Here is a 24,887-nt window from a genome sequence, read left to right on the forward strand (position 1 = left end):
AATGGGATTAAGGTCTGGTGACTGGCTAGGCCACTCCATGACCCTAATGTGCTTCTTCCTGAGCCACTCCTTTGTTGCCTTGGCTGTATGTTTTGGGTCATTGTCGTGCTGGAAGACCCAGCCACGACCCATTTTTAAGGCCCTGGCGGAGGGAAGGAGGTTGTCACTCAGAATTGTACGGTACATGGCCCCATCCATTCTCCCATTGATGCGGTGAAGTAGTCCTGTGCCCTTAGCAGAGAAACACCCCCAAAACATAACATTTCCACCTCCATGCTTGACAGTGGGGACGGTGTTCTTTGGGTCATAGGCAGCATTTCTCTTCCTCCAAACACGGCGAGTTGAGTTCATGCCAAAGAGCTCAATTTTTGTCTCATCTGACCACAGCACCTTCTCCCAATCACTCTCGGCATCATCCAGGTGTTCACTGGCAAACTTCAGACGGGCCGTCACATGTGCCTTCCGGAGCAGGGGGACCTTGCGGGCACTGCAGGATTGCAATCCGTTATGTCGTAATGTGTTACCAATGGTTTTCGTGGTGACAGTGGTCCCAGCTGCCTTGAGATCATTGACAAGTTCCCCCCTTGTAGTTGTAGGCTGATTTCTAACCTTCCTCATGATCAAGGATACCCCACGAGGTGAGATTTTGCGTGGAGCCCCAGATCTTTGTCGATTGACAGTCATTTTGTACTTCTTCCATTTTCTTACTATGGCACCAACAGTTGTCTCCTTCTCGCCCAGCGTCTTACTGATGGTTTTGTAGCCCATTCCAGCCTTGTGCAGGTGTATGATCTTGTCCCTGACATCCTTAGACAGCTCCTTGCTCTTGGCCATTTTGTAGAGGTTAGAGTCTGACTGATTCACTGAGTCTGTGGACAGGTGTCTTTCATACAGGTGACCATTGCCGACAGCTGTCTGTCATGCAGGTAACGAGTTGATTTGGAGCATCTACCTGGTCTGTAGGGGCCAGATCTCTTACTGGTTGGTGGGGGATCAAATACTTATTTCCCTCTGCAGAATGCAAATAAATTCATATACTTTCCACAATGTGATTTTCCGGATTTAATTTGTGATGTGCTATCTCTCACTGTTACCAATAACCTACCCTTCAATTATGGGCTGCTCATGTCTTTGTCAGTGGGCAAACTTACAAAATCAGCAAGGGATCAAATACTTATTTCCACCACTGTATATACATGTTTTTAGATTTTAAGGGGTCCTTTTACAAAGGTGCACTGAAAAATGGGCTGCGGTAGTGTAGGCGCATGTTATGGACGCGCGAAGATCTGTTTTTTTCAGCGCGCCTGTAAAAAAGGCTTTCTCAAAAATTTTGCCGAAAATGGACGTGCGGCAAAATAAAAATTGGCGCGTGTCCATTTTGGGTCTGAGACCTTACCGCCAGCCATTGACTTAGCGCTAAGGTTTCTCACGTTAACCGTGCGGTAGTCGCCTACATATGACAAGTTGGAGTTACCGCCTGATTTTAGCCGCATGCCAGAAAATAAAATATGTTTTCTGGCACGCATAGCGGAAACGCTTGAAGAATGAAATTACTGCACGGGCAATGTGGTAGCTGGGCGGTAACTCTGAATTGACGTGCGTTGGGCTTGCGTAGGCACCTACACGGCAATCCATACTATTATATCACAAATTTGAAAGGGCATCAGCTGCCCTTACTGGAACAATCAGCAAAAAAACTTTAACATGGTCACCTATAAAGGACTATATTGACTCAGTATGAAAATACCTCTAACATATCCTAGTTTCATTATCTATAATGTTAAAGGACATTACTATGCATATTCTAAAATACTGTTTTATAAGGTTGTTTTGTTAATTATATCTTATTTTATTGTATGTCATAAAAAAATTCAATAAAATTTCAGGAAAAAAAATGTGAATGAATATATAATCCTGTATAATAAAACTCACCCTCAACGTTCTGAGGACACTGACGTCACTGTCAGTTCCTCCGGGCACTTCCTTCCGGTTCGAAGGGTTTGTGGTGGTGAAGCCACCGAAATCACTGTGTTGGGGCCCCGCCCTCGCGTCAAACGTGATGACGTCAAGGGCAGAGCAATGGCGTCAGTGGCTTCACAACCAACGACTCAGCACACTGAAGGTGGCTTTGGCGTGCGTTGACGAGGTCCGCAACAATGGCGGTCAGTGCCTTCACAACGCCGAAGGGGTGAGCAGGGAGGGGGGGGTTCGGGAGGAAAACCTTGCTAGCGCCCGTTTCATTTGCGCCTGAAACGGGCATGTTTTACTAGTAAATAAATAAAATAATGCACCAGAATAAGTGGCCAGAAATCCAGGACTGTCCCACAGCCTGAAACTGGGTAACTTGGCATCTCTGTTACTGCTTTTTTTTAGAAGTTTTTCTTCAGCTGAAACTATGCAATAATGATATTTCTTTTCTCAACCTTGGGACTCCACTAATTTGGAGTGGAGGAGTGGCCTAGTGGTTAGGGTGGTGGACTTTGGTCCTGAGGAACTGAGTTCAATTCCCACTTTAGGCACAGGCAGCTCCTTGTGACTCTGGACAAGTCACCTAACCTTCCATTGCTCCATATAAGCCGCATTGAGCCTGCCATGAGTGGGAAAGCGCAGGGTACAAATGTAACAAAAAAAAAAAATTAATAAAAAAAAGTGTGTAAAAACTGCTATTGGAATTTCTAACAGAGATGTAGAGGGGTCATTCCATGCCAAGTGGTCTAAACCTTCCCACCATCATGTCTCCAATTTTGTTCAAATTTTATCTGTTGCGTGAGTCAGGTGTTAAACGTTCCCAAAAGTTGAGGTCTCTAACTGCAATAGTTGCAGATCTAGACCCCCTTTTCTGAAAGGTTGTCAGTCCATGAGCGCGCGACATTTACCAATGTGCCATTTTTGGGGTCTAATAAAATCCAAACATTTATAAGAATGGCTAACAAATTCAAATCCTGTACAGTTTTTGATGCTAATTCCGATGAAATACATTTTAACATTATGAATGCAAAATCCAGTCAAACAAGTTGACTCAAAGTGTGCATCAAAATTGGTCGCGACTCGTCGGAACGTATTTGTACCAATATTCAGACCGCAACAACTTCCATGCAAACAAAGATACGGACTTGAAATTTTGAACAAGCATTATGCTTGTGCTGGACATAATACTGGCAGATTTGCAACTAACCAGCATCTATAACCGCCCTGCAGGATCTCTTCAAAGTTGGCACTGTCAGCGCAAATGGTAAAATGTACCAAAGTTCAAAGCCAATTATAAAAAAAAAGAGTCTGCCTGAATCAGCTTGTGAACAGTATCATCTGAAAGAGAAAATTGTGCTCTACATCATGATATGTTTTTGTTTTGCAATGCCACCATTAAGTAGCCAGTGTCAACTGGCTCACCTTTATCCGCATGTTTAATCACTCCTTCAGAGAAACGAGTGCTTGTTATCGAATGTTTGTTTTGTTATTGTTTCTGATGTTGTATTGTGTCCAACTTAGAAGATTCAATTGTTGATATATAAATAAATTAACTAAATACATCATTTTGCCCTTTGTTATACCAGCCATTTCAGAAACACATGGGACCGAGACACTGGCAGCTCAGCATTGATGATCTAATCAAGCACGCCCTGTGGAGGAGCAAACATCCCTGGTAGTACCTCTGGTACCAGCTGGGATCAGACATGCTTAATATCATTTGACATTTATGGCTCTGTCTGAAGTAGAGGTTGGGGGTTGTGTTCCTTTTAAACCCAGCCTGGTCAAGGCAAGCTAAGATCCCCAGACACTATAAATCAGATAAGCTCAGATCCTTGTACTTCAAAGTAGAGACATATTCCTGAAATGCACTGTATGCAGTGTAGATAAATATGCAGAGAACTATAAAGCCTGGACGCTAAACCTTTACTACTAGTACTTATCACTTCTATAGCGCTACAAGGCATACACAGCGCTGTACACCATACGCAAAAAGACAGTCCCTGCTCAAAGAGCTTACAATCTAAATAAAACAGGTAAACAGAACAACTAAGAGGTAGGGGATTAAAGAGGTGGGGTACAGGGCAAGTGATTAGAGGTTAGGAGTCAAAAGCAGTGTCAAAGAGGTGGGCTTTGGAGGAAAATGGGCGGATGGGCCCTGAAGGAATGTTCGGCGGCATTTACCCGGATAATGCTGCTGAATATCCCGAATAATGGCTAAAGCTAAACCCAGCTATTGTATGGTTGGTCCGAGGGCAGAGTCGGCACTTAACTGGATTAAAACAACGCACGACCTAACACATTTCCGAAAATTACTAAAAACCAACCTGTTCAAAAAGGCTTACCACAATCATCCTTCCTAAATACCAAACAATGAAACTCTTCCAGAACTAGACAAAATCGAATTCTGTATACCTGACTGCTTAAACTACCCTGTCAATAATGAACGTTAACGCTTCATCAACTAATCTCTCACGCCGGAAATGAACTGATTATCTAACTTCCTCTATCATTTATGCACTTGATGAGATTCCACGTTGTATTTCTCATTCCGGAAATGGCGATCTCCACTACGGCATACTGTAAGCCACATTGAGCCTGCAAAAAGGTGGGAAAATGTGGGATACAAATGCAACAAATAAATAAATGAAATAAAAGAGAATAAGAAATTGTTGACTATTAATGTTAACATTTGTAACGCACGTGTTATTTAGGAGGTAACTTTGGGGTGCTTTTACTAAGGTGCACCGAAAAATGGCCTGCGCTGTTGTAGGTGCATGTATTGGACGCACGCAGGTCCAGTTTTCAGCGCACCTGCTGCAAAAAAGGCCCTTTTTGGGGGGGGGCCGAAAATGGATGTGCGGTAAAATAAAAATCAGCGCATGTCCATTTTGGACCTGAGACCTTAGCACCACCCATTGACTTAGCTATAAGTAGTGGCTTAGCAAGGGCGGGGCGGTGGGGGGCGGTCCGCCCCGGGTGCACGCTGCTGGAGGGTGCAGGGAGCAGCCGCGCGCCTGTCGGCTCCGCTGGTTCCCTGCCCCAGAACAGAGTACTTCCTGTTCCGGGGCAGAGGGAGCAGGGAGCCAGCGGAGCCGACAGGCGCGCGGCTGCTCTCTGCACCCTCCAGCAGCCAATAATGCATCCTGGGGGGGGGGGCTTCATGCACCAGGGAGGTCTGACACATTAACTGGGCGCGTACGCTGCCGATTACTGCCCAGTTAGCACCACGCCGTAGAAAATAAAAAAATATTTCGTACCGCGCGTAAGAAATGGAATTACTGCCTGCAGCTCACAGTAGCTGGACGATAGTTCCAAATTGACACGTGTTGGATGCACGTAGGCACCTATGCATGCGTCTTAGTAAAAAGGCTCCTTTATAAGTAACTTAGGGGCCCCTTTTACTAAGGCGCAGTAGGTCTAATGCAGGCACTCAGGCGTCCCGTGGTAGTTTTATCTATTTGTTGCATTTGTACCCCACATTTTCCCACCTATTTGCAGGCTCGATGTGGCTTACACCAGTGGCGTAGCTACGTGGGGCCTGAGGGGGCCTGGGCCCCCGTAGATTAGGCCCTGGCCCTCCTGCCGATGATCCTCTTGAACCCCCCTCCTGCCACCAACACTCCCCCGCCATCGCCGCCCTACTGCTCAGCATCTGTTCACATGCTCAGCCAAAAAGGAAATGTAGGGGCCCTTTTACTAAGCCGTGTAAGCGTGTACGCGTGCCCAACGCACGCCAAAATGGAGTTACCGCCAGAGTACCGCATGGCTCTTGCGGTAATTTCATTTTTGGCACGCGTCTGAAAATATTTTCGGACGCGCGTAACGGAAGCTCGCCAAATGGCATCTGACGCACGCAGGTCATTACCGCCTGGATTCTTTACCGCTAGGTCAATGGCTGGCGGTAAGGTTTCAGACCCAAAATGGACGCGCGCCAATTTCAATTTGGCTGCACGTCCATTTTCGGCAAAAAAAAAAAGAGGCCTTTTTCACTGGCGTGCTGAAAAATGGATCGGCGCGCACACAAAACCCACGCCTACGCTATCGCAAGCCCTTAGACTGGATCGCCAGGGCTTTGCTATTGTGCGTTGGGTCCCTATGTGATCACCCAATCCCTGAAGGGTGGCCTAGCATTTGAGTACCGGCACCTTTTATGCTAGAAAAACCGCACTGTGGATCGCAAGCCCTTAGACTGGATTATTATTCTAATTTCCTGTGTAGAGAGGTAGATCTGGGGATCATCGGCATAATAGTGGTACCGAAAGCAGTGACTGGAAATTAGAGCAGTGAGGGAACAAGTGTAGAGAGACAGGGCCAAACCTTGAGGTACACAGGCCAAGTGCGGAATAATGGTGGAGAAAGAACCATAAACGAATACACCAAACGTATGATGGGAGAGGTAAGTTAAAAAATAAAAAGGAAAAGTGGGGAATGGATCTTGGCTCTTCATGAACAAACCTCAGAACACCAAGTAGTAAAAACGAACAATCTTTTTTGATGGCAGTTAAGGACTCGACACGGCACCGTGTTTCGGCAAAACATGCCTGCCTCAGGAGTGTCGTGACAGAGATATGGCATTAAGCGCTGAGAGAACAATATACCGGGGGGTACAGTAATCGGCTGGTCTTTAAAAAGACCGTTAGTAAATGCCTCCTAGAAATTCCAACGTGGCCATATTGCTGACGGCACACCCATTTGGAAATTCTAGGAGGTATTTACAAAATGTGTTTTTAAAGACCAGCCGATTACTGTACCCTCCGGTATACTGTTCTCTTAGCACTTAACGCCATATCTCTTTCACAACACTCCTGAGGCAGCCAAGTCTTGCCGAAACACGGTGCCGTGTCGAGTCCTTAACTGTTAAAAATAAACAGCGTTTGGTTTTACTGCTTGATGTTTCGAGGTTTTTTTCATGAAGAGCCAAGATCCGTTTCCCACTTTTTCTTCTGTTTGTGTTTTTCTGTGGGATTCTGGTGTTCTCCACTTCTGGTTTCCTTAAGCAGGACAGCAGTGGCGTTCCTAGAGGGGCTGACACCCGGGGCGGATCGCCGATGCGGCCCGCCCCCTGGGTGCATCGCGACCCCCCCCCCCGGCGAAAGGACACCCCCCCCCGGGTGCATGCCGCTGGGGGGGGGGGGGGTGCCGCGCGCCAGTCAGCGTCGTTCGTTTCCATGCTCCCTCTGCACCGGAACAGGTTACTTCCTGTTCCGGGGCAGAGGGAGCATGGAAACGAACGACACTGACCGGCGCACGGCACCCCCCCCAGCGGCGTGCACCCGCCCCCCTTGGTACGCCACTGCAGGACAGCCACATGCTCTTTGTTTAGGGTGTTGTGTGGTCCTTCTGCTTCCGGAGGCTGGACAAGGAATAAATATATCCTGGAGCCACCAACAATTTCAGAAGATGAAAAAATAGATCAATGCTGAGAGCCGTGGCAGTCAGTGTGTTGTTTTTTTTGTGTGTGTGTGTGTTTGTGTGTGTGCCGTTTCCTGCAACTAAAAATATCCTTTTATTCAGTACTGGCATCCGGATAGCAGACAGTGATGAATATCTGGATAGGGTGATCAGTGCCAGGCCAGAGAAGAGAAGAGAAACCCTCCACCCTATGTGTCCAGTGCAGAAGTTTAAACTGCTGAAGGTCTACGCAGATTAAACATTTAGACCAGCTCAAGAGCAGTTGTAAACGCCTGCATCTGCAAAGGTCTCCAGTGACTCTCCCGTATGAAAACCTTTCCAGAATTAGTCAGCAGACTTTTGACTGGAAAGTATAGGTCCCCTGATGAAGGCGTCTATCACCGAAACACAGCCTGTGTTGGGATTTTTTTTTTTTTTATGTCAAGTACTCCCTGTATACTGCATGTGAAGATTGTAATGTGAATACTACCTCTGGTTTGAAGAAATAAACTGAAACATTCTGGTTTATCGTGGACTTTGTCTTGGTGCCTTCCGCTCTCGTTGCTTGATTGGTGTTTGCCTGTGGAAGGTGGAAGCAGTTTTTTTCTTTTGTTTTGCTTCATTGTTCTTGATATACACCGCCTAGGTCAAATTTCTTCAGAAAGGCAGTCTATCCAGCTTATAATCGAACGAGAAAAACGCCCAAGTTCCGACCTAAATCGGGAGATAGACGTTTATCTCACAAAAACGAATAAAGCGGTATAATCGAAAGCCGAACTTGGACGTTTTCAACTGCACTCCGTCGCGGATGCGGACAAAGTTGACGGGGGCGTGTCGGAGGCGTGGTGAAGGCGGAACTGGGGCGTGGTTATCACCCGAACAGAGATGGGCGCCTTTCGCCGATAATGGAAAATAAGTATGCGTTTGTAGCTAGAATTTAGGGCACTTTTCCTGGACCCTGTTTTTTCACGAATAAGGCCCCAAAAAGTGCCCTAAATGACCAGATGACCACCAGAGGGAGTCGGGGATGGCCTCCCCTGACTCCCCCAGTGGTCACTAACCCCCTCCCACCACAAAAAAAATGATATTTCACAACTTTTTATTTTCACCCTCAAATGTCATACCCACCTCCCTGGCAGCAGTATGCAGGTCCCTGGAGCAGTTGTTAGGGGGTGCAGTGGACGTCAGGCAGGTAGACCCAGGCCCATCCCCCCCCTACCTGTTACAATTGTGCTGCTTAATGCTTAGTCGTCCAACCCCCCCAAACCCACTGTACCCACATGTAGGTGCCCCCCTTCACCCCTTAGGGCTATAGTAATGGTGTAGACTTGTGGGCAGTGGGTTTTGAGGGGAATTTGGGGGGGCTCAACACACAAGGGAAGGGTGCTATGCACCTGGGAGCTCTTTTACCTTTTTTTTGTGTTTTTGTAAAAGTGCCCCCTAGGGTGCCCTGGCATGTGAGGGGGACCAGTGCACTACGAATCCTGGCCCCTCCCACAAACAAATGCCTTGGATTTATTCGTTTTTGAGCTGGGCGCTTTCATTTTCCATTATCGCTGAAAAACAAAAACGCCCAGCTCACACATTGTCGAATAAAACATGGACGTCTATTTTTTTGCGAACATACGGTTCGGTCCGCCCCTTCACGGACCCGTTCTCGGAGATAAACGCCCATGGAGATAGACGTTTTCGTTCGATTATGCCCCTCAATACATCCTAACATATAAATAAATAAACTCTAGGGACTGCCTCGCTCTGCCCACGAATTATTCTGGCACTATCCGGATAGTGTTGAGGAAATCTATGTGGATATTCAGGGCACTGTCTGTATAGTGCTACCGAATACCTAGGGTTACCATATGGCTCCAGAAAAAGGAGCACGGATTGAGCCAGCCGGGTTTTACTTCCATTGCTTTGAAAGCAATGGAAGTAAAACCCGGCTGGCTCAATCCGTCCTCCTTTTTCTGGAGCCATATGGTAACCCTAAGAATACCCCAGCTAGAGGCATTTATCCAGTGAGTAATACCTGCTAGCCCGAAAAAATGCTGCTGAATATTGGATCGATTATATTTACTGATCTCTATTTCTATGCAGGATATCATGAAATTTACTGCGTTATCCGCTTTCCCATACAGGGCTGGTCTTAGACAGGGGCGGTCGCACAGGGCCTCACACTCCTAGGGGCCCCACATCTCTGGCACGTCTGTCCTCCTGTCTCAGAACACCTCCCTGCTCCGTACCTTAATGTGCAGCCACATTTCAGTAGAGAGCATCAGGCAACAGCAGCGATTTTCATGTTCTGTCAGCTGCTGAGCCCAGAGCCGCCTCGCTGCTGCGCCCGCCCACTTTTGATGTCACTTCCTGCTTCTGCAAGGGCGGGACGCAGCAACGAGGAGGCTCTGGGCTCGGCAGCTGACGGGATATGAAAATTGCTGCCACTGTCTGCCGCTCTCTACTGAAACGTGGTGGATGCATATCAAGGTATGGGGTGAGGTGGGGTTCCGAGAGCTCTAAACCTCCTTTTAAATATGGCTTATAGTGGCGGGCACAGGTGGGCAAGGGCAGGGGGGGGGGTGCGGTCGAGACGGCCCACTGAACAGGTCTGCACAGGGCCCTGCAGTTGCTGTGACCAGCCCTGTTCCCCTAGCATACAGGATTAATTTGTCAAGAGCCTGTGTGAAAATAATACCAGATCAGCACTGAACAAAAACAGAGCCAGACACTGAAAGAAACGGTGGGAGTGAAGGGAAGGGGATGCGCTAAGGAGAGAGAATGACAGAGCCAGCAAGCTTACTGCTTACTCCCAAGAACAACCAGGAAGCATAACCAATTAACCTGCCTTGGCCCATCCGGGTCTCGTTCAGATATACTGAAGATGCCTGTGGAAAGCAAAGACGGTTCTTCCAAACAGGCTGCTAATGAAAACACCAGTCTAGTTCGCGAACCACGGCAGCAAGAGGTAGGAACCAAAACATTGCTTTTTAACCCTGTCCTCCGTTGCCTTTTTTGACCTTGTCTCGCAAACTCTTTCAGCATCCCAGAGAATGAGATTTCACTGCAAGTGTATGAAAGATTAGGGCAGAGAAAATAACGTGAAAGTAATATCCAGCAGTGGGTGTCTGAAACAGCATGGGGATGGTGCACGCTTGTCAAATTCCTAAATCTCACCAAGGTCACTTGAAAGAAGGGGCTCTGGGAGAATTACATTGCTCTTCTCTCCTCACCGACTTTATTTATTTATTTATTGCATTTGTATCCCACATTTTCCCACCTATTTGCAGGCTCAATGTGGCTTACATAGTAACCGTGATGGCGATTGCCAGTTCCGGTATAGCAGATACAGAGTGACAATGTAGAAGGTTCATGTAGGATAAACACACCAGGGAATAAGGAGGAAGGGTTGAGTTGTGATTAATTCGAGTCTTAGTTTTGTTGTGTTGTGGGATAGAGGCATTTAAGTTGGGTCATCAGGGTATGCCTTTTTGAATAAGTAAGTTTTTAGTGATTTCTGAAAGTTTGATAGGTCGTGCGTTGTTTTCAAGGTGTTTGGTAGTGCGTTCCATAGTTGCGTACTTATAAAGGAGAAGCTGGATGCATAGGTTGATTTGCATGTAATTCTTTTGCAGCTTGGGTGGTGTAGGTTTAGGTATGTGCGTGTTGATCTTGCAGCAATAAAATCACTGACCCGCCCCTGTCCCCGTCTGCCCTTGCTTATGTGAGATAAAATTAGGATGCTAAGGGACCCTTTTACTAAGCTGCATTATGCAGTGATGTGCACCTAAGTCAACTTAAAATGGCGTACCGTGAGACGTGCTCAGTGCCAAATATGCACACGCTAACTGCATGCTAAAAATATTGTTAATTTTTTTCAGGGAGTGTGTCTGGGAGAGGTGGAGAGTAGGCGTTCGTATGCTAATCAGTGCAGCTACATTATTGCGCTTGAACTGGTTAGCGCAGGAATAACAGCAACATTAGCATATGACCATCAATACAAAAAAGAGAAACAGGCCATTTTTACGGCTGTGGTAAAAATGGTCTTAGCACGCAGGAAAAACCTGCGCAAGGGCCGCGCTAAGGCCACTTTTAACCGCAGCTTAGTAAAAGGACCCTAAGATAGGAAGGTGCTACAGTATTTAATGCTGACGTCAACTTATTCCAGTGAAAAATTGGGATGCAGCCCTGTCTTACTAGTTCTCATCCCAAAACTCCGGTTCTTCATATATTCCTTCAGCAAATTGAGGGTGTCTTTTACAAAGGCGCAGTAGCGTTTTTAATGCACGCTAATGATTAGCGCACGCTAAACACTAGAGATGCCCATAGGAATATATAGGCATCTCTAGCGTTTAGCGCACACTTAATTTTATAAAAGGACCCCTGAGTAAAGCAAAGAATTAGAAAATCAGAAATATGGTGAGAAGATAAGACACAGAGGACCCTTTTTACTATGGGGCGACAAGCCCAACGCGGGGCTTACCGCTTGCTAAACAGGAAGTACCTCTGGGCTACTGCAGCAGCCCAGCGGTACTTCCCATCCCTAGCGCAACCTCATATCCGGCACTACAAATATATATACAGTAAAACCTTGGTTTTCGTTGACTTCGGTTATCGTTGTTTTCGGTTTTCGTACTTTTTTTTTTCATCAAAAACTTTGTCTCGGTTTTCGTCTGTCGCCTCGGATTTCGTCATCAGCTGGCTGGGTCTGGAAGATGGAGAGGACATTTCATGCCCACCCCCGTTTTCAAAATTGCCGGCACGTTGCCGGTCCTGATGAACAGAGGGTTACCGAGCACCGTCTACTTTTCAATCCGGCACTGCTTGGGCGCTATCTATGCCACTAATAGTATAGGAGGTGGGGGGAGCCGCCGGCCTTTGCGCGTGCTTTGAAAGGAGAGCTGCTGCTATCGGACACGCGTGCACCGCAGGACAGAGAAGCCGGCAACACTAGCTGCTTTTGCGCCGCTGCATACCCATCGAGTTTATACAGGTATAGTTGTACTGTACTGTACCTTCTTATTGCCTTGGTTTTCGTTGGTTTCGGATTCCGACGATAGTTTTCGGACGTATTACCGACGAAAACCGAGGTTTTACTGTATTGACTTTTGAAGTGCTGGAGTGTACCTGGCAGTAATCAGGCAGTGCTGCGCGCTGCCCAGTTACTGTCGAGTTAGCGTGGAAGCTCTTATCGCCACCTCAATGGGTGGCAGTAAGGGCTCCCCCCCTGAAATGGCTGCGTGGCAGGTGCTTTATTTGCTGCACAGTCATTTCCTTCAGGAAAGAGAGGCTTCCCATTTACCCTCTGCGGTCAAAGGGGGCCTTGGCGCATGTGAAAAACACATGCCGACACCTTCCCCGGCCCCCTTTTGCCATAGCATGGTAAACGGGGCCCAGAATGCAGTGGGGTAGAAAACTAGACCATAATGTCATGAAGATACACAGCTGATGAGGTCATTACCCCAGGCACAGTGTGGGTATTAGATTAGGTGGTTTCCTCATGTTGCTCTGGAGTCACAGGCCAAGAAAGGGATCTAGGTGTCGTCGTGGATGATACGTTGAAGCCTTCTGCTCAGTGTGCCGTGGCGGCTAAGAAAGCAAATAGAATGTTAGGTATTATCAGGAAAGGAATGGAAAGCAAAAATGAGGAAGTTATAATGCCTTTGTATCAGTCCATGGTGCGACCACACCTCGAATATTGTGTTCAATTCTGGTCGCTGCATCTCAAAAAAGATATAGTGGAACTGGAAAAAGTGCAGAGAAGGGCGATGAAAATGATAAAGGGGGTGGGACGACTTCCCTATGAGGAAAGGCTAAAGCGGCTAGGGCTCTTCAGCTTGGAGAAAAGGTGGCTGAGGGGAGATATGATAGAGGTCTGTAAAATAATGAGTGGAGTTGAACGGGTAGATGTGAAGCATCTGTTTATGCTTTCCAAAAATACTAGGACTAGGGGGCATGCGATGAAGCTAAATGTAGTAAATTTAAAATGAATTGGAGAAAATATTTCTTCACTCAACGTGTAATTAAACTCTGGAATTCATTGCCAGTAAATGTGGTAAAGGCGGTTAGCTTAGCAGAGTTTTTAAAAAGTTTAGACGGCTTCCTAATGAAAAAGTCCATAGACCATTATTAAATGGACTTGGTGAAAATCCACTATTTCTGGGATAAGCAGTATAGAATGTTTTGTACTTTTTTGGGGATCTTGCCAGGAATTTGTGACCTGGATTGGCCACTGTTAGAAACAGGATGAAGGCCTTGATGGACCTTTGGACTTTCCCAGTATGGCAATACTTATGTACTTATGATGAGGTCATTACCCCAGGCACAGTGTGGGTATTAGATTAGGTGGTTTCCTCATGTTGCTGTGATCTATTTTAGAGCAGGGTCATTTATCCAGGAGTCTGAAATCTGTTTCTCTTCAGGTGCACTCAATAAATCCTTTAGGCAAACTTCAGCAAAAATTCTCCCTTCAAGTCTCCAATCCAAGCTGAAGAATTATGTGTTCTTACTAACTCCCATATACAGAGGAACATAAAAGTATTCCACAAAGAGAATAATAATAAAGGGGGGGGGGGGGGGGGGGGAAAGACCTCAAATGTCAAAACAGTGACCTTAGTGCTTATGTTTATCGGACTCCGTTTTTCTCATCGGTCTAAAAATAAAAACCCTTTTATTTTTATATTTTTAATTCTTAATTTCATATTGTGCATTCTGTTTCACAGTTGACTCAGTTATATGAATGATTTTGAGATTTGAGTCAGCTGTGAAACAGAATGCACAATATGAAATTAAGAATTAAAACTATAAGGTTGTTTGTTTTTTTTTAGACTGCAGAGAAAAACAGAGTTCGATAAATGTAGGCGCCGAGGGGGTCCTTTTACTAAGCCGTGGCAAAAAATGGCCTGCGGCAGTGCAAGTGCTACCGCGGCTTAGGAAAAGGGAACATAACCGTGGGAGGGGCATGGGCGGGTTAGGGTTGTTCCAAAAATTTGCATGCGGCGTTATAGAATACTGGAGATGCAATTCCCAAATTGGATGCCAGGAATTATACTAGGTTTTAGCAGGGCATAAAATCCTGACGCCCAGATTTTCAGTGTGGGAATTGGCACGATATTCTTTTTTTTTTTTTTTTTGTAGAGACTGTTTATTGTAGAAACACCAGTACAATATACCCTGTTTCCCCGAAAGTAAGACATCCCCAGAAAATAAGACCTAGTAGAGGTTTTCCTGAATTGGTAGATATAAGGCCTCCCCCGAAAGTAAGACCTAGCAAATTTTTGTTTGAAAGCAGGGCCGCCGAGAGCTGGACAAGACCGCCCCCCGGGCTGCCCCCCCCCACCCGAGGTTGCCGGGCCCCCCCTCCACCCACCCTCCGTCGCTCCCGGAACTAACCTTGAATGCCTCCTTTCACCTTCTCAGCAAGCAGCAGCAGGGCAGACCTCTCCTTCCTTCCGTGCCCCACCCTCGCGGACGTTACGTCAGGTGAGGGCGGGACACGGAAGGAAGGAGTGGCCTGCCCTGCTGCTGCTTGCTGCGAAGGTGAAAGGAGGCGTTTAAGGTTAGTTCCGGGAGCGACGGAGGGCGGGCGGGCCAACCCCGATCCAACCCCGATGTTTCCCCGAAAAATAAGATAGCCCCTGAAAATAAGACCTAGCGCATTTTTGGGGGCAAAAATTAATATAAGACAGTGTCTTATTTTCGGGGAAACACAGTAGTAAATAGAGCAAACCATGCAAAAACAACATGACATATTACACTGCATGAATCTCAATACAGATATCAAATACAGGTCCAGCCTCCATTATTTTACTAACAAAAGAATTTTGTGTGTTATTTCCCCCTCCCGTCCCCCCTTACCAAACATCCCCCTCCCTTCCTTCACCCTCCCTACAACAAAGAAACCCAAAACAACCTCTCCTTCAAACAGTGCAAAATTTCAAAAAGGGTCCCTGTATCACCTTCCCATCTAGACACAGTCTTCCTGTTCACAGCCCTCAGACGTTCCATCTCACAGATATACCACAATTTAGAGATCCAACGAACCAACGGAGGGACCACTCGCTTCTTCCAGTGCTGCGCCAAATTTAAACGGACAGCATGCATGGCATGTCCTACTCACAACGACTGTTGAAGAGTAAGCCCCAACGGCTTCCTTCCCAGCAAAAACACAGCCGGATGCCACTGTACTTCTCTACCCAACCATAAGTGGAGTCGGGACTGTACCGCCCTCCAATAAGCTCGAGCTTTAGGACGCAACCACCAAATGTGTCCTATTGGCACTATATTGTATTCTTTAAAGAGCGCTCAATCTGGAGCATCCTTTGAGGCATATTTTCAAAGCATTTTTGATATGACGTCTTAAGTCTGACTTTGGACATTTTGCAGAAAATGTCCAAAATCTGAATAGGAAAAAAGGTCATTTTCAAGAAAAGAAAATCATCTATCTTTTTTTTTAAATACCATTTCAAACAAGGAACGAAGTCTGGAGTTAGCGGTGGAGGAGAAGGGGGACGACAAGAGAGATTTGTTCAGAGAGCGGAGTTCACGAGGAGGAATATATAAAAAAACAAAGCAATAAAAATGATTTCTTTACACAGCAAACTGTACAAAAACTCTACAATTGAAACATACAGCAGATTAAAATTTACATTGTATTAAAATAATTTATACATCAGAGGAACCAAAAGCCTGGAGAAATAAATGAGTTTTCGATGCTTTTTTAAAGTGGTCCATATTTTGTATTGAACGAAGTTCAATGGGCAAAGCATTCCATAATTTTGGATCTTTGATGTAGTCCGGCTTCAAATATGAAGCCAGATATGAGGGGACTGGGGATAACCAGTAAATTGCATTGAGAAGACTGAAGGGTCTGAATTGGTCGATAAGGGATAAGCGCTGATTGTAAATATCGAGGGATCTGGGTTAGGATTCTATTTGATTCGTGCCTGCATTGGTAACCAGTAAATTAAGAAATGAGAACTTTGCAATGCTCCATTTTCAACCAAAGGTTTACAGTTCTCTGCTGAGCCCTCTCCTTCCCCTCTCCCAGTAACATCTGCTGAAGAAGGGGTAATCTGAGCTGGAATATCAAGACCTGGATCTCATCAAGTGCTCTGCTCCCTGTCTGCATTCTCTCTGGCTCACGTCATGTGTTCGTGACCTTTCATTTAGACTCAAGGAGGGCAATTTTCCATGAACGCAGGTAACAATACGATCATAGGTCCGTTCTATGTTCACTTTCATCAGGTGTGAAGGGAGGGGATTCTAGTGTGTCTGCTTGGGGCAGGGTTGGAAACTGTGGGGGGCGATTGTACAAGAAGGGCACCGATATTTAGATGCCAAAAATGCGCATTAATAATCTGAATACCAGCATTTACGTGTTTATGTACAAAATACACATGTAAGTTCCCGCGTTGCAAACCGTGCGAGGATTGACTTGCCCACCTCAACATGTATACCTTGGAGGAAAGGAGAAACAGGGGTGACATGATGCAGACGTTCAAATATTTGAAAGGTGTTAATCCGCAAACGAACCTTTTCCGGAGATGGGAAGGTAGTAGAACTAGAGGACATGAATTGAGGTTGAAGGGGGGCTGACTCAGGAGTAATGTCAGGAAGTATTTTTTCAAGGAAAGGGTGGTAGATATGTGGAATGCCTTCCCGCAGGAGGTGGTGGAGGAGAAAACGGTAATGGAATTCAAACATGCATGGGATAAACACAAAGGAATCCTGTTTAGAAGGAATGGATCTATGGAATCTTAGCGGAGATTGGGTGGCGACACCGGTAATTGGAGAGTAAAACCAATGCTGACCGGACTTCTACGGTCTGTGCCCTGAGAATGGCAAGGACAAATCAAACTCGGGTATAAAGTATCACATACCATGTAAAATGAGTTTATCTTGTTGGGCAGACTGACTGGACCGTTCAGGTCTTTATCTGCCGTCATTTACTATGTTACTCTTTGGGGTTCTACATGGAATGTTGCTACTAATTGGGATTCTGGAATCTTGTAACTCTTTAGGATTCCAGAATCTTCAGAACTTTTAGTACAAGAAAAGTGCTGGGCAGACTTCTACGGTCTGTGCCCTGAGAATGGCAAGGACAAACCAAACTCGGGTATACATATAAAGTATCACATACCATGTAAAATGAGTTTATCTTGTTGGGCAGACTGGATGGACTGTACAGGTCTTTATCTGCCGTCATTTACTATGTTACTATTTTGGGATCTTGCCAGGTACTTGTAATCTGGATTGGCCACTGTTGGAAGCAGGGTGCTGGGCTTGATGGACGTTCGGTCTGTGCCAGTTTGGCAATACTTATGTACTTATTTATCCAGTCATCCAAACAGTGGTGCTGAGAATTGCCACTATCTGCATAATTCCCCGGGTTCTATATGATAGAGGTATATAAAATAATGAGTGAAGTGGAACAGGTGGATGTGAAGCTTCTGTTCACGCTTTCCAAAAATACTAGGACTAGGGGGCATGCGATGAAACTACAGTGTAGTAAATTTAAAACAAATCGGAGAAAATGTTTCTTCACCCAATGTGTAATTAAACTCTGGAATTCGTTGCCGGAGAAAGTGGTGAAGGCGGTTAGCTTAGCAGAGTTTAAAAAGGGGTTGGACGGTTTCCTAAAGGACAAGTCCATAAACCGCTACTAAACAGACTTGGAAAAATCCAAAATTCCAGGAATAACATGTATAGAATGTTTGTACGTTTGGGAAGCTTGCCAGGTGCCCTTGGCCTGGATTGGCCGCTGTCGTGGACAGGATGCTGGGCTCGATGGACCCTTGGTCTTTTCCCAGTATGGCATTACTTATGTACTTATGTATATATGGTGCCCCCAAATTGCATGCGCAACTTAGTTGAGAAATGAGCCATTATCTAGCAATAATTGGGCGCTAACAGCCAATTATTGCAGTTAATTGGTTCTAATTAGGATTTATGAGTTCATCATGCTAGGTGCCATTCTACAAAGATCCGTGTGCAAACTTTATAGAATTCAACTCGAAAGGGAGTGTGGCCATGGGAGGTGCATGGGTGGGTCAAGGGTGTTCGATAAAGATGCGTGCAGTATTATAGAATTCAGGGGATCTGCACCTACCTTACGTGGCAGGATTTACACCAGGTTTCAGTCAACGTAAATCCTCGCGCCCAAAATTTGGTGCAGAAATTGGCTCTAAGCGTATTGTATTAACTGCGTACAACGTAAAGCGCCATTTATAGAATAGTATTCCGCATGAATGTTTTTTCAGCATACAAATCTGGATGCTGTTTACTGCAGTGGCGTAGAAAGGGCGGGGCGGTGGGGGCGGTCCGCCCCGGGTGCATGCTGCTGGGGGGTGCAGAGAGCAGCCGCGCGCCTGTCGGTTCCGCTGGTTCCTTGCTCCCTCTGCCCCAGAACAGTTTACTTCCTGTTCCGGGGCAGAGGGAGCAGGGAGCCAGTGGAGCCGACAGGCGTGCGGCTGCTCTCTGCACCCTCCAGCAGCCAAGAATGTACCCCGGGGGGGGGCCTGATGCGCTGGGGAGGGGGCTGTCATTGCGCCGGGGGGGGGGGGGGTCATTGTGCCGGGGGGGGGGTGTCATGCTGCACCGTGGGACGGATGCCGCTCCACCCGGGGGGGGGGGGGTGCGCAGCAGCAATCCGCCCCGGGTGGCAGCCGACCTAGGATTGCCACTGGTTTACTGTATGTAGTCCAACGCGTGTCTCTGTCTGAACCTCGTGCCCCCCACTGCCCCAGCGCAATCCGAATCATGCTGAGGCTGTCTGTAAAGATATTCAGCTCTCCTACCTGAATAACTGTTTTAAAATACTGGCGCCTTTGTGCTTAAATCGTGTGTGAAAACTGTCTCGCTGATCCAACACTGCAAGTCCCGTTTCTAGTGAAATTAGAACTAGGAGTCCGTGGATGCAGTAGGGAGAAGCCAGGACTGAATCAGTCTGACCAGTAAAAATGGTGGACCTATCCCCAGTCGTAAGAATGGCAGGGTCTGAGGACATCATGGCCATAGCGTTCAGAATCCCCAGGAAGGAAAGAGTACCTGATTGTGTTTACTGGGGGGTGGGGGGGGGGGGGGGGGTGTTCCAGAAAGGAGCAGGCTGCTTATTTCTGAATAGAAAACATTATAAGGAGCTACAGACTGAAGTTGTATTTTGCATGAAGTACACTTGGGGCATTTTAAGTGAAACAAATTAGATTTACAGTAAAAGCTAGAATGGCTTAACCTGCCGTGCAGTGGGGGGAAAATTCGTACTTGGCCCCATGAGAGATGGAGCTGTATCATACTGTAACAAAGCTCTCTGCCGCAGCGGCTCCTTCCTGGCAGGGTCAGGGGTTTACACTAATTGTTTCCAGCAACAGCGCCGGAAGGGAAGCTGGTAAAGTGGGAGGTTTCCCCTAAAACACATGATGCAGTGACTGCAAAATCCCTTGAACCCAGAGGTTCACAACCAGTCCTCGGGGCACACCTAGCCAGTCAGGTTTTCAGGATATCCACAATGAATATGCATGGGACAAATTTGTATGCCCTACCTGCATTCCATGCAAATCTACCTCATGTATACATTGGACGTTTTTGTTCCTGATCATCCTTCACGTCACCCCCGCTGCGTTCGCTTACCTACGCAAATTTAGAAACCATGACTCCCTATGTACTTTAGCGTAAGCCTATATTACAACGCGATTTGATTATTGTAATATTATTTATACGGGCATCACAAAATCTAACTTAAAATGCTTACAAAATATTCATAACACAGCCGCCCGTATTATCTGTGGCGCTTCAAAATACGATAGGGCCACTCCTCTTTTAAGCCGTCTTCACTGGATCCCGATAGACCTAAGAGTAAAATTTAAGGTTCTCATTTTGACGTATAAAGCACTTTATACAGCAACTCCATCTTACCTTGCGACACTAACTATTCCACACACACCGACGCGAACGCTCTGGTCATTCACAGACAATAGACCAGGGATACCACCACCTTCAAGGGCTAGATGGGAATCAAGCCGTGTGTCAGCATTTTTCTTCTTCTCCCCAGCATTGTGGAATTCTCTACCACAATCAATTAGAACAATCATACCCTCTTTTCCGTAAAGCTCTGAAAACTTATTTTTACCAAACAGCCTTTGATATGTAATATTGTATTTTAATAGGAAGACCACGTGAGGCGCTTCTGTACGAGAAGATGCTAATCATTAGGTAACTATGTATGACTGTTGGTTGAGATCCTATGTGTCATGGTTGTGGCTGTATCCCATGCCTACACTCACCTCTCCTCCCGGTGACCAGGCCCTGTGGCTGCTGTGGACTGCCTTCTCCCTGTTTTCCAAACGTGTTCCAGAGATCATTCCAGTCCTATGCTGATGTTCCAGCGTTCCTTTGGTGTTCTTGTAGCCAAGCCTCGCTTTGGTGTTCTTGCAGCCAAGCCTCGCCCTGGTGTTCTTGCAGCCAAGCCTCGCTCTGGTGTTCCTGCTGCCAAGCCTCACTCTTACTCGTGACATCATTAGTAAATGCCTTTATAAAGCACCTTGAACCCTTCTTGCCTTTACAACAGAGGTCTTCAGACAAGTTTTTGTCTGCGTGTACTTCTTGTACTTCTGTCCTGCCTGCCCTCAGTGTCTGTTGCAGTCCTGCCTGTTCCAGCCCTGCCTGCTTTCTGCTTCTGTTCCAGTCCTGCTTACTCTAGCCCTGCCTGCCAACAGCTTCAGCTCCAGTTCTGTTGTTCCAGTCCTGTTTGTACCAGCCCTGTTTCAGCCTCGTTCCCTTTTTGGGTGGTTCGCCTGCTGTTGCCGGTCGCCGGCAGTGGCCCAAGGGCTCACTACTCCTGACTCCGTGACACTATGTTATTATTCTCAGTATGGAAGTTTTGTCTGTTCTGCCCCATCATATGATGGATTTCCTAGTTTAAACTAATTTGTGTGTTATTGTACAATTTTAGGGGTCCTTTTACTAAGGTGCGTTAAAAAATGGCCTGCGGTAGTCTAGACGCGCGTTTTGGACTCGCGCAGGATCACTTTTCAGTGCACCTGCAAAAAAAATGGCTTTTTACAATTTTTGCCAAAAATGGACGTGCGGTGAAATGAAAATTGCCACGCATCCATTTTGAGTCTGAGACCTTACCACCAGCCATTCACCTAGTGGTAAATTCTTACACAGTAACCATGCGGTAATGACCTACGCATGTCAAATGCCACATAGCACGCGCCCATTACGCGTGTCCGAAAAAAAATTTCGGACGTGCGTATCGAACATGTACTGCAAGAACCACACAGTAGCTGAGTGGTAACTCCATTTTGGCGCAGGTTGGGCGTGCGTGGACGCTTATGCAGCTTAGTAAAAGGGCCCCCTTAGACTTGAATAGATATGGATGGGCTGTAAATTTTAAGGGGATTCGACATTAGCTTCAGAACTTTTAATACAAGAAGAGTGCTGGGCAGAGTTTTACGGGTCTGTGCCCTGAGAAAAGCAGGGACAAATCAAACTCTGCTATACATATAACGTATCACATACCATGTAAAATGAGTTTATCTTGTTGGGCAGACTGGATGGACCGTAAGGTCTTTATCTGCCGACATTTACTATGTTGCTATGCTACGCTTTGGGGTTCTACATGGAATGTTGCTACTACTTGGGATTCCGGAATCTTGTAATTTATTTATTGCATTTGTACCCCGCATTTTCCCACCTCTTTGCAGGCTCAAAGTGGCTTACATTACATTATGAATAGTGGAAATCTATAAGAAAATATATATTTAGTATTGCTTAAGGCTCTTGTGTAACATGATAATAGTCCTATATAATAATTCTCACCTCCAACGTTCTATGCTTGGGACCGTGGGTCCCTGGCTGCAAGTGGTCTGCGAGGCAGACACGCACGGACGTCACTGACGTCAACGCAGCTGATTCCAAGGCAAGGGGAGGAGTAGGGAAACACGCTACTCCTCCTACTGCCTCGGAATCAGCTGTCACCCCCCCCCCGCGCTATGGCCCCCTCGAAACCCACCCCCTCCCGCGAACCTGTCGATCCCCCCCCGGAACGCCGAAAACCGCACCCCCCCTCCCGCCACTGTTGTGCACTACCTTCGGGTGGGTTCCTCAATCATCTTCTTAGAAAGTTTAACTCCGTGCGTCTGACGTCAGACAGATGCGTGCGTCTGACGTCAGACGCACGGAGTTAAACTTTATAAGAAGATGATTGAGGAACCTACGGGAAGGGAAGGTAGCACAACAACGGCGGCGGCGGTGGCGGCAGTTTTCGCTGGCACGGGGGGGGGGGAACGACAGGTTCGCGGAAGGGGGGGTTCGAGGGGGCCGTAGCACGGGGGGGGGGGGGGAATTGCCTGCCTAAGGCCCGTTTCCTTGCCTACAGAAACGGGCCTTTTTTACTAGTAATAGATAATCTAAAGAAAATATACATTTAGTGTTGCTTAAGGATCTTGGGTAACATGATAATAGTTAAGCAGGATAGTAGAGTAACGAACTAATTTCGTGAGTCGAATTTCTTTAAGCAGTTCTGGATATTTATGTAATGGTTCACATTTGTTGATCTTCAAGGTTCCAGAATCTTGCTATTCTTTGGGGTTCTACATGGAATGTTGCTACTACTTGGGATTCCGGAATCTTGTAACTCTTTAGGGCTCCAGAATCTTCAGAACTTTTAGTACAAGAATACTGCTGGGCAGCCTTCGACGGTCTGTGCCTTGAGAATGTCAAGGACAAATCAAACTCGGGTATAAAGTATCACATACCATGTAAAATGAGTTTATCTTGTTGGGCAGACTGGATGGACCGTAAGGTCTTTATCTGCCGTCATTTACTATATTACTATATGCTACTCTTTGGGGTTCTACATGGAATGTTGCTACTACTTGGGATTCCGGAATCTTGTAACTCTTTAGGGCTCCAGAATATTGCTATTCTTTGGGGTTCTACATGGAATGTTGCTGCTCTTTGAGATTCTATATGTAGAGAGGTGTGGTAGCCATGTTAGTCCACTTTTAAAGGTAATAGGAATCTTGTTACTCTTTAGGATTCCAGAATCTTCAGAACTTTTAGTACAAGAACAGTGCTGGGCAGCCTTCTACGGTCTGTGCCTAGAGAATGTCAAGGACAAATCAAACTCGGGTATCCGTATAAAGTATCACAAACTATGTAAAATGAGTTTATCTTGTTGGGCAGACTGGATGGACCGTTCAGGTCTTTATCTGCCGTCATTTACTATGTTACTGTTACCTTCTGATCATTGTTTCTGGTGTTTTGCTGCCCCCTACAGGTGTATCCTGGCCTAAGGATTCCTCCATGACCCACTGTTTCCGTAGACAGGTTGATTAAAGAGCTTGAGGATGGACCTTTGTGTCTGGTGTAGGATGAGAACGGCCCAGACTCATTGGCACCTTATAATTTTTTGGGCGTTAGGAAATAAAGAACTTTTTAAAGCTCAATACCAATTTTCCCATCGCCTCAGATTTAGATTCAGGAAACCTTATTGGGCTTGACAGGGTCAGAGTTATAGATCCCATATAATGCAGCTCGATACAACACAGATTCAGTTATAACACAGACAAAGGTTGGACCCTGTTTTTTTTTTTAATTACATATTGTTTTCTAGACCTAATATAATGCAGATTCATTTATATTGTTGTTAAATATCTTGAACCCCAATGTCCACGGAACAATGGGTCTACCGTGTATTTCTCTGTGACATAACGCTACGTTTCAGAGTATTAGGAAGGACTTCTCAGACGTAACTGGGTAACTGGGTCAGCAGTGCGGATGTGACACTTAATGAAGGATTTCAGTATTGTATAATTATCTTCTTATTCAGCATTTAAAGGGAAATTTTTAGACTATCATAATGGGCGTTTCTTGTACAGCTAGTACACACCAAAAGGCTGAATTAGCAAAGTGTGACACTGGTGATTCATCAGCACCAATTATCAGAAGCCACTGTCCATTTGCACATTTTGTTTTATAAACAAGAAACATTCACTCACTTTATACCCACATTGCTAACATGAAGACATGGTTTTCCTTCCCTATTACACATCCTGAAAGAGTCTGAACCTGCAAGATCTCAAAAGTTAAGCAGTGTCAGGCCTGGCTACCTCTTGGATGGAGAAGCAACAATGGAGCCCAGTTGCTGTGGATTGTGGTATTTTGCCAAGAAGTTGGAGACACCCCAGCAGAGAACAGAAATCTCTCACAGACACACGCACACACAAAGGAAGAAATGAATGGAGTATTTGGTCACTGCCTACCAAACAGAAAACTCCACTGAAAATAATAAAGAAAATTTGTGAGCGATGCAATAATAAAGTGGAAGGAAAAAGCCTCAGAAATCAGTCACTGCACCGTTAACTTTAAAGTGCCAGAACCGTGTACAGTCATAGGAAAAACCCTGTTACGTAAATCTTGAAATTCAGCAGAATATAGTCTGATACTTAATTTTTGCTGCTGTTTCAAAGCTAGGTCCAACTCTGATGGTGGTCAGCGTTTCGCAGGTCTGGGAATCCACTGACCAATGA

This window comes from Microcaecilia unicolor, chromosome 13 (assembly GCF_901765095.1).
Source record: "Microcaecilia unicolor chromosome 13, aMicUni1.1, whole genome shotgun sequence".
Taxonomy (NCBI): Eukaryota; Metazoa; Chordata; class Amphibia; order Gymnophiona; family Siphonopidae; genus Microcaecilia; species Microcaecilia unicolor.